The sequence below is a fragment of the Plecotus auritus genome, assembly GCF_963455305.1.
Source record: "Plecotus auritus genome assembly, chromosome: 1".
Taxonomy (NCBI): Eukaryota; Metazoa; Chordata; class Mammalia; order Chiroptera; family Vespertilionidae; genus Plecotus; species Plecotus auritus.
The window spans coordinates 110,345,407-110,355,316 of record NC_137770.1 but is presented as its reverse complement, the minus strand read 5'-3'; the positions used below and the strand labels follow the sequence as shown (position 1 = coordinate 110,355,316).

Here is a 9,910-nt window from a genome sequence, read left to right as displayed (position 1 = left end):
CAGCCTGGGTTCTGGGCCTCTATCTTCTGAGGGGACAGACTCTCCCATAGCCTAGCACTCCCTCCTCTCTCGGCCTGTTGCCCCTGGGAGTTAGGTCACCTCCCCTTGTGACCTCACCCTTGATGATGGTCCCTAGCTGTTTTCCGCCCTTCTTTGATATAAGTCTCTTCCTCAGCTGGACCTCATTTGGTAACTCTAGGTGAATGTTCTCCATTTTGGGTGTATTTCCAGTCTGGCCCTAGGATGAGGTGCATGGCAGGTATGCCTATATGGCTGCCATTTTTTTCCTCCTTCTATTGTACACTTTTTTTTTTTTTAATGTTCAATGATCTCTGAACTTTTTATTGGCCTTCTGCCCCTCCCCAAGGGGCACCCCACTTCTGCTGCCTTTAACGCCTTAGAACTTTGGTGTCACTGACCTCAGACACTACTCGGCCCTCCACAATTTTGCGAGTGGTGGTCTTTTGGATGGATTGCATGGAGAGGCTGCTGTCCAGAGCATCACTAAGGCTGAAGTCCTCCCCTTCTTCCAGCAGGCGGCGGTAGGTGGCGATCTCAGACTCCAGCTTGACCTTGATGTTCAGCAAGGTCTCGTATTCCTGGGTCTGGCGCTGCCCTTCAGCCCAGGCCTGGGCCAGCTCTGACTCCAGGTGCAGTAGGATCCCGTTGAGCTGCTCCATCTGCATGGCATAGCGCATCTCCACCTCCTCCAGGCTGGCCCTCAGATTTCTCATGGAGTCCAGGTCGATCTCCAAGGACTGGACCGTATGTCTCAGCTCTGTGAGTGCCCTCTCAGCATCTTGTACCTCAGCGGACTGTGAGGTGACTACTGTGGTGCTCTCCTCAATCTGTTGAGACCAGTACTTGTCTAGCTCCTCTCTGTTTTTTCTGAGCCAGCTCGTCATACTGGGCCCGGATGTTCACCATGATCTTGCTGAGGTCCTGAGATTTGGGGGCATCCAACTTCACAGTCAACCCAGAGTTGGCAATTTGGTTTTGTAGACCATTTACTTCCTCCTCGTGGTTCTTCTTCATAAAGATCAGATTCTCCTTGAGAGCCTCGATCTCTGTCTCCAGCTGCAGCCGAGTGATATTGGTGTCATCAATGACTTTTCAGAGCCCATTGATGTCACTCTCCACAGACTGGCGCATGGCTAGCTCTGTCTCATACTTGACTCTGAAGTCATCAGCAGCAAGACGGGCATTGTCAATCTGTAGAACGATGCGGGCATTGTCCACAGAAGTTGCAAAGATCTGAGCCCTCAGGTCCTCGATGGTCTTGAAATAATGCCCCCAGTCTCTGACCTGGGGTCCCTTCTTCTCCAGGTGTTCCCGGATTTTGATCTCCAGTCTCCGATTATCAGCCTCCAGGCTTCTCACCCTCTCCAGGTAGGAGGCCAGGTGGTCATTCAGGCATTGCATCGTCTCCTTCTCGCTCTGGATACCCCCTATGCCCGCCAGACCCCCGGCCATCCCTGCAGCCAGGCCCCCGGACCCCCAGCCACTCCGCACACTGGTGGAGTGGGACACGGAGATCCGGGAGCCTGAGCCCCCTGCACCTGCATAGACGCTGGCCGCGCTGCTGGTCGGGCCATAAGACCCGGTAGCTGGGCGCTTGCACGGAGCCCAGGGTCCAATAGTTTGAGGAGAAGCTGGAGCGGGTGCTGAAGCTCAGGTTGTCCAGGGAGAAAGGCGAGAAGCCGAGAGTCACGTTCAAGCGGCAGTCTACTGTATACTTTTTTAAACAGAAATTAGGTGCATTGGGGGCAAGTGTGGTCTATTTGCAATGTTTAAAATTTGGACAATTAGTATTTATTACTTATATATTTTATTTATTTATTACTTTAAATTTACTTTTTATATTATGTTATTATAGTTTTTACTTATTATTTGCACATTTATTTTTTTATTACTTATATATCTTTTAATAGGTAAAAGAAAAGCTCTCCACAGCAAGGTACACAGCAACCCTCAATATATGTCATAGATATTGTGAAATTGTTGCTTGCTTTCCTGTGCTATTTCAGTGGCTGTTGAATCCTTGATCACAGATGAACTTCCCGTTGTCAAGCTGAAATATTTCCTATTTTAGGTTGAGCTTATGCTTATTTTTTTCTTCTTTTCCCTCCTGTTGGGCATTTGAAAAGTCAAAGAACATGGTCAACATTTCCTGCCTAATGCTAGCCCTCTGGCCAGCCTACTTTACATTCTCCCCTGGTGTGGAAAAAGTTTTCAGCTTCTGGACCTCACTGCCATTGGATCACGATTGTACTCACTGGTGATCAGGTGCACTGACTCTTGCTCAGTCTTAATGAGCCCTCCTGGAGAAGGTCTGTCTAAGTCTTATTAACAGAAACCAGGAGTGGTTATCTTTGGGACCACTGAGAGAAACAAATTAAGATTTATTTTTCTTTTTGAAAGTGATTGACTCTGGTAGAGAGTGTCCATACTGAATGTGAGCTGTTCAACTATTCTGTGGACAATTAGCTGTCTGCAGCTCATTGCCTATCAATGCATATGTGCACATTTAGAGATTTAACAACCCCACACCAAACATACTTATTTATCCACAGGAAGAAAAAATGTTCACAATAGATTATGTTAACTGTCGATCCAAGTTCTTTTTAACATTTTTCTCACAAGTCAGCAGCCTCTAAAATTCAATTACCTGAATCAAATTTAACACTTTTTTCCTTGAAAGTGATGAACTTTATGTTGAGAGACAAATGGAAGATTCAATCTCTGGTTGGTGGCAAGAGGGCAAGGTGGGGGATCATGCTTAATCTATCAGAAACCTTCATAGAGAAGAGGTAGGGTGCCTCAGTTTTTAATTTCACTATTTGGCCCGGTTGGGTTCCTCACATCAAATACTGGTAATGATGCTAGTCTCACTCCTGCCCCCACCAATTGAACCCTAGCCTAGCCTGATGTTAAAATGATAGTCAGCACCAAGTTCTAGAAGTGTTCACTTCTTGGGGAATTTGCTAACATTTGAGAAAATGTCTTTCTTAGGGATTACCATCCACACAAATTGATGAAAAACACATGCTAAATAGAATGCAGTACCAGAGGAGAGCAGGAGTTCTTGTGAGTAAAAAATTCACTTCTCTGGCCCATCTGCCTCAGACCTGCTCGATGTGCTTCCAGCCCATTGGCTTTTCTGCCAGCTGCATCTCCTTATGTCTCTAGTGGAAGCTCCACCCTGGAAGGTAGTGTCTCCTCTTTTTTGCTGTGGGATTGGCCATTTTAACTGCTCCCTTGGGTCAGGGTGGGGGATTCCAGATAGAATCCACTGCCTCACTCCCCCTGCTTTCCTCTGTTTCAGGATTGCCTTGAGTAGACACAAACCCACCTCTTCCCATGGCAGGGTCATCTGAACAATGAAGGATCATTTCTGTGCTAGATTTATTATCAACAAGTCAAACTAGTTGGAAATATTTCTGTTATTCTGTTTGTGTTCTTTTAGACACTACATTATACACATGTAGCCAATAGTAGTTTCAACATGTCCCAGTGGTCCTGTGAAACTATACATCTGAGAGGGGAGTTGAGGACACCCAGACTCTATGCTTTGGAAGTAGGATAAGCACTCTGTTGGGTCCAAACTATTGACACTGGCTTTGTGTGGAAGTCCTATGGGCAGACCTGGCCAACAGACTGAAGCTGGGAAAGGATAGCCACTCCTCCCAGGCCCATGCTGGGAGGCTGCTTCCACCACACTTCCTCAGTTAGGATTGCCAAAAGCCTCCCAGGTTTCCTTTCTTCTCTTCTCTTACTATCTCTCCCATGTCTTCCCCCAGTTCCCTTGTGCAGCCCATTGAATAATAAGAGCATTATACCTACTATTGATATACAGAGATACTTTATACAATCTGCCTTGCCACCAATTGTGGGATGAATTGTGTCCTCCAAAAAGATTAAAGTCCTGTTGCTGATACCTGTGAAAGTGACCTTATTTGGAAATATTGTCTCAGCAGATGTAATTAGTTGACATGAGGTCATATTAGAAAGTAAGGGAGTCCCTAATCCAACATGACTGGTGGCCTTGTAAGAAGAGGAGACACATAGACACACACTCAGAGGCAGAAAGCCATGTGACTAGAGACAGAGAATGGTTGCTGCGCTTACCAGCCAAGGAATGCCAGAGATTGCCAGGAGCATGGAGCAGATTCTTCCTGAGAGCATCCAGAAAAAACAAACCCTAGTGACACCTTAATCTTAGACCTCTGACTTACAGAACTGTGAGACAATAAATTTTTGTTATTTTATGCCACCCAGTTTGTAGTAATTTTATTATGGGAAACGAATGCACCACTTCCACCTCCCTCTCCGTTCTGAACCCAGCATGGTGGATGCTCCATTGTCCTCTGCACACATCAGGCTGTCCTCAGTTACCTGAGTCTCACTAGGAGTTTCTGTATCTCCAGGGTCTAGCCCTGGAGGCCACAGAGAATGGAAGATCAGAGAAAAAGACAGTCAGATTTTCTCAGACAGTAATGCCCCCTGACTAATGGGACATCTCCTTCCCAGTAGAAAAACTTTAGCTGGTCAGATAAAAGATTTATAACATAAATTGAAGATAATAATGAAATAGACAAGCGCAGATTATTTAGCATGGCTTCTGTTAATCCTTTCCCGTAGAATTTAAATGTTTACAGTCAATTTGAACACAGAGGGAAATGGGGGATGTGAATGCAGCAAGGTTGAGAGCCCTAGAATAAAGTGTCCTCAGAGGAAGCTTGCCATGGTCAGGTTATCTAAGAGTAGAATCACTGACCTCCAGGGCATAGGAGGTCACATTAGGTAACTGCTCACATTTCACATTGTAGACTGTGACCAAGTCCATGGTCAAACATGGCTTCAACCTTGAAGTTCAGATTTTTCTGACTGTACAGAAACTATAGTAAATTGGAATATGTTTCCATTTCTTTCAGTTTCTTTCTTTTGCTTTCTCTAATTATCCACAGGCAATAACTTTCCCTGACTTCAGTTCAAAGAGATAAGACAAAGTTTCTTTTTTTTTTTTTTTATCCTTACCTGAGGATATTTTTTCATTGATTTTTAGAGAGAAGGAAAGACAGAGAGAAATATCGATGTATGAGGAACACATGGATTGGTTGCTTCCTGCACGTGCCCCGACCAGGGCCCAGGCCAGGGAGACCCTGCAAATGAGGTACGTGCCCTTGAGTGGAATTGAACCCAGGACCCTTCTGTCTGCAGGCCTACCTACCCTCCATCCACTGAGCAAAACTGGCTAGGGCATGGCAAAGTTTCTTAAGAAGAGACATCTATAGATACAATATGCAGAAAGGAAGAACTAATATACAGTTGAATTATTAATTAGTAAGAGAATGAGTGAATGGAAGTCTTTAAAACCCTGCATTAATATAGTAAAGCTTCTCAACTTGATATCTTTCCCAGAGCAAGAGTAGGGAGAGAAGTTGCCTTGGTGGCTGGTGCTCCTGTGGGAGCAGGCATGCTAGGGGGAATCTGAGGAGGACCAACACTTCCTCACTCAGTAAGAACAGCTGGGACTTCTTTCACTGGTTAGGAAATTTTTGTTTGTTTGTTTTCAGAAATTATGAAGGGTTTTGTCTTTAATAAGTTATGGATTTTTTTACATTTGCATATTTCTAGGGTGTTTTATTTCACTCCAGGCTATATCCACGGGATTTGTGGAACTAATTGGAAACAAAATTTCTGATATTCCATGCAGTCAGCCTTTTCCCACATGCTTGCTTGTTCAGAGGGATTCACATTTTCTCCAGCTTGTGGGCAACTTCAAAATCAGAACGAAACATTGGGTCCAATTCCAACTGGCAGCCCTACACTAAACCAGGTACACTGCCTGTGCATTCCCCTGTTTTATGACTATCTCATTATGTATTTCTGAGCTATGTGGAAACAATTTCCTACATGTGAACACACACACACGGAGTCATGTACATTGGTGTTTATTTTCTCCAGGGTCAATAATATATAATTAGAGGCCAGGTATATTTTATTATTTGATTCACTTCATTGAAGTACGATTCTATATGCACCATTAGCTCCACCCAGAAGCCACCTGAGCACAGAGGAATGAACCCCGTTTCAGCACCAGGCAGTGGGTAAGGCTGAAAACTGAGCAGCTAGAGTATTTAGTGTTGCATTTGTTGTTGATTTGGAAAACACACAAATGTGTATTGACATAAAGCAATCTAAAAATTTAATTCAGTCATACTGACTTTTTCTCCCTGAAGCATCAGAGAGTAGCTAAGAAAAGAAAGCTTCAACCAATAATGGACATGTGCCAGCCCATGTTTGTAATGCACATTGGATGGCTTCTCATCTCAAGTGTCTATCACAGTTTTAGCATAAAGAGCACACATGGTTGCTGCTTTGAATGTTTTAAGGGGAGTGGGTAAACACAAAGGCTTGTGTTTTAATAATTTATTTATCTTGCAACCCCTTTGCTCTACCAGGATGCGTACACAGAGACATCTCTGTGAAATCCATCCCCACAACTTCTGTGCTTCACCAGACACCTGGTAGAGATAGTTGAGCTATGTTTTCTAAGCCAGTGTAGCCCATATCTCAGCATAAATTGGAAATGACATAAAATGTATGAAGCCACTGTTTGGTGCAGGCCTCCCAAATGAAGCTGTTACTTTCTGATAGATGAGTTAACCCTGGTATTCCCAATCTTTTGAAAATTGCCATACTTTATTATCCCCAATTCACCCTGTTCTATTTAAAAGCTTATTTTTTAGATTTAGGAGCTAAGATATCTAAATAATTAAAATTATCGTTATCTCGAGATAGTTTTAAAAATGTGTGAATTTTCTGTGTTACAATCATGGAAATCTTCCTGGGACAACACCAAGGTGGCATAATGCTGATCTGTGTGCAGGAAGAGCTGCTATTCTGTAACACTGGGGATTGTTTAACACAGGTGCTTTGTACATACAACCAATAGTATGGTCCCCAAGTAACAGGCGACTGGAGTTTAATGACTGAGCTAAACAGAGGAATTATAGGTTCTGAGGAGACAGGTCGCTGTGGATGGAAGCCACCTCTGTTTGTGCTCTTTTTGTGGAAGTATTTTAACTATATCTTTAATGGCCTAGAATTTACAAGAAACTGAGAAAGCAATGCATTAACATTCTTTCTGGATTGTATTGGTTTAGTGAAGTGATTCAAGAAAATGTTAAAAAGGCTATAAATACTTGGGAGGAGTTGTTTATATCCCTCTGAAACTGGCAGATTTTGAACATCAGGAGGAACCCAGGTATGCGACAGTGGATGTTGTATTTTGGGGGTGGGCACAGCACTCCTTTTCAGTTTCCAGAGTCTGAAAGATGGATTTTTGATACTGGTGTTGTACTAATGTTGATTGCAGTCATCTTGGGTAGCTTCAGTAAGTATAAGCCACAAAATAAAACAAGAAGTTTTGTTCTATTGACCTTTTCATAATAGGAAAGTTTAAAAGCATTTTCTTTTACCCAGATTTGAACTTTTCATATAAGTTTAGAAGTTATTTTATAAGTTTAGAAGAATATCATATTCATTGAAAGGTTATAAACATGCTTTCTATTTCTTGAGCCATATGGAATGCAAGATTAAATGAACTAGAAAACATATAACAATACCTACAAAATTACTTTTATTGTATTTGATGCATTAAAAATAAAGGATAGTTTAAAATCAAGGCTAGTGATGACTTCCTTCTGGATTCTACTGTTAGTGTGTGTTTATAAAAATCCAACAATCAGTCATTTTAATGGGGGGGAAAATGGGTCAAACCAGTGGTCAGCAAACTGCGGCTTGCAAGCCACATGCAGCTCTTTGGCCCCTTGAGTGTGGCTCTTCCACAAAATACACGTGCAGGCGCGCACATACAGTGCGATTGAAACTTCGTGGCCCATGCACAGAAGTCGGTTTTCGGCTCTCAAAAGGAATTTCAATCGTTGTACTGTTGATATTTGGCTCTGTTGACTAATGAGTTTGCCGACCACTGGGCCAAACCAATTGGTTGGCCTTATATAGCTAAAATGATTGGTTAAATGAATTAACATTGTGCTGGCCAGTAGGTTGCCATGATATCTTATAACTATAGTCCAAAATCCTCCTGAGAAAAGTCTCAGCCCCAGTCAGGTATGTATCAAGGCACATGGAAGAACATTTTGAAGGCACCATAATATCTGTCTTTCTAATTTCATTCACCCAGGGCCCCAAGGGCTCAAACAGGGATCCTAGGAAGAGAAAGCTACAATAACAAGTTGAGTGTCAAAGAAGAGAGCTGTTTCTCTAAGGGCCCTATGATATGCACTGGGAGGCTTGGCCTGTGGCCTTTGTGATGGCACAGTAACAGTGTGGATGGAGGGCACTTTCTCCTTTTAAACTTATGTTGGGACATGAGACAGCTCCAGCAAAAAGGCCTCTGCTACTGAGCACTGCAGAGGCACGTCAAGGGGCCTTAGGGTACATGCATTTCCATTGGCCATTGCAATCTGTTGCTATCTCAGCAGCATGGTGGAAATGAAGCATGCCTTTAGGCACTGTGGAGGGATCGGTCACATTGGCATCACTGTAGCACTTGGCAACTCTTGTGTCTGTAGCAACTGGTGGTATCTCAGCAAGAAGCCAGGTTAAAAGACAATGGCAGGTGCCACATTCTGGATGGCTCCAACATCCAGAATATAACCTTGGAGTCCTCTGGCAGGGAACATGAGCTTTGAGATGACAGGGTATTCTGCAATTGTGGGTGGTGTGAGGAGATTAGAAACAGAGAAATAGGGTCACAATTAGAGTTACACTGTCGTTGTTCCTAAGCTGGTGTGGTGTCACCAAACATGAGTTGGTTTTCAAAGAAATACACTAAGCTGCTCTAAAAGGCAATGAATTTCTTGTATCCCAACTTGTTGGAAGGAATTAATTTTTGAAAATTTGAGGAGAAACTACTTCAGTGCAGAGTTGATGTTAAAACCCTGTTATATTGTCAACCAAGGTGTCAATTAAACTGGGCTTGAAGAAGCATGTTTGTAGCTCCCCATCATGCATGGTCTCCTGGAATTTCAGGCAATAGTCCTTTAAGTACAGTGAATGGAGCATTTCTGTCATAATGTGAGAATGGAAATCATATGCCCTGCCTTCCTGAGGGGGAGAAAAATAGTCTCTAATGTTTTCCAGAAATGACACTGTTTTTCATTATCTGGTGCATTTCGCATCTGTCATTCAGCTCAGTATACAAGATTCACCTCACAGTGGTTGTCTGCAAAGGCTGCAGTGGGGCACGAACGTTTTCCTCTGCCGTGAGCTTGAAAAATACATGTCCATTTCTCTTGAGAAATTAAAAGGCAAGACTAAATTCTTCTCTCTTTCTTTTCACCTTACTCTCTGCCACCTCATATACTGTATAAGTATCAGTTCAGTCTTGAAAACATATCCACAGAAATACAAAATTGACATTGATATAATGGACACAGCTAAAGCATCATAAGCATTTTCTTTGGCATAATTTACTGTTTAGAACTCAAGTTGGTCTTTGAAGGGATTTTTCAAAATATAATCTCACAGTACAATTCAAGACAGAAGGAGGCCATCTGGTCTATCCAGACCCATCCACCTGCCTAATGTTTATATCATGGAATTTTTTTTCTTCCTTGTCTAGCTCTTCTTTGAATAGACTCTCAGTTTCTTGTTTCATTGCTGTCTTTGTTTCATTATTATCTGCCTAAAGAAGTTGGGTACTTTTTTTTCTTCCTAAAGGCTGACTATGACTAGAATCTTATAATAGCAGGTGGACATTTAATTGGGCAATGAAAACAACCCAACACTAATTTGCAGGAGTGTTCAGATTTCATGAGTAATTGCCATGTAAAAGGTAATGTGGCAGCGGGCTTAGTGAAGCTGAACAACAGACAATGTC

At 42.8% G+C, this 9,910-nt stretch overlaps 1 pseudogene across 1 annotated transcript; it reads right to left on the bottom strand.

Annotated features, from left to right (window-relative positions):
- Positions 1–389: 389 nt before the first annotated feature.
- Positions 390–4,846, bottom strand: LOC308240755 (keratin, type I cytoskeletal 18-like; annotated as a pseudogene). The gene is made up of 2 exons: positions 4,778–4,846; positions 390–1,735 (listed from the first exon to the last, which is right to left on the bottom strand). The product of its transcript is annotated as a keratin, type I cytoskeletal 18-like (transcript).
- Between the last annotated feature and the right edge of the window lie 5,064 nt (positions 4,847–9,910).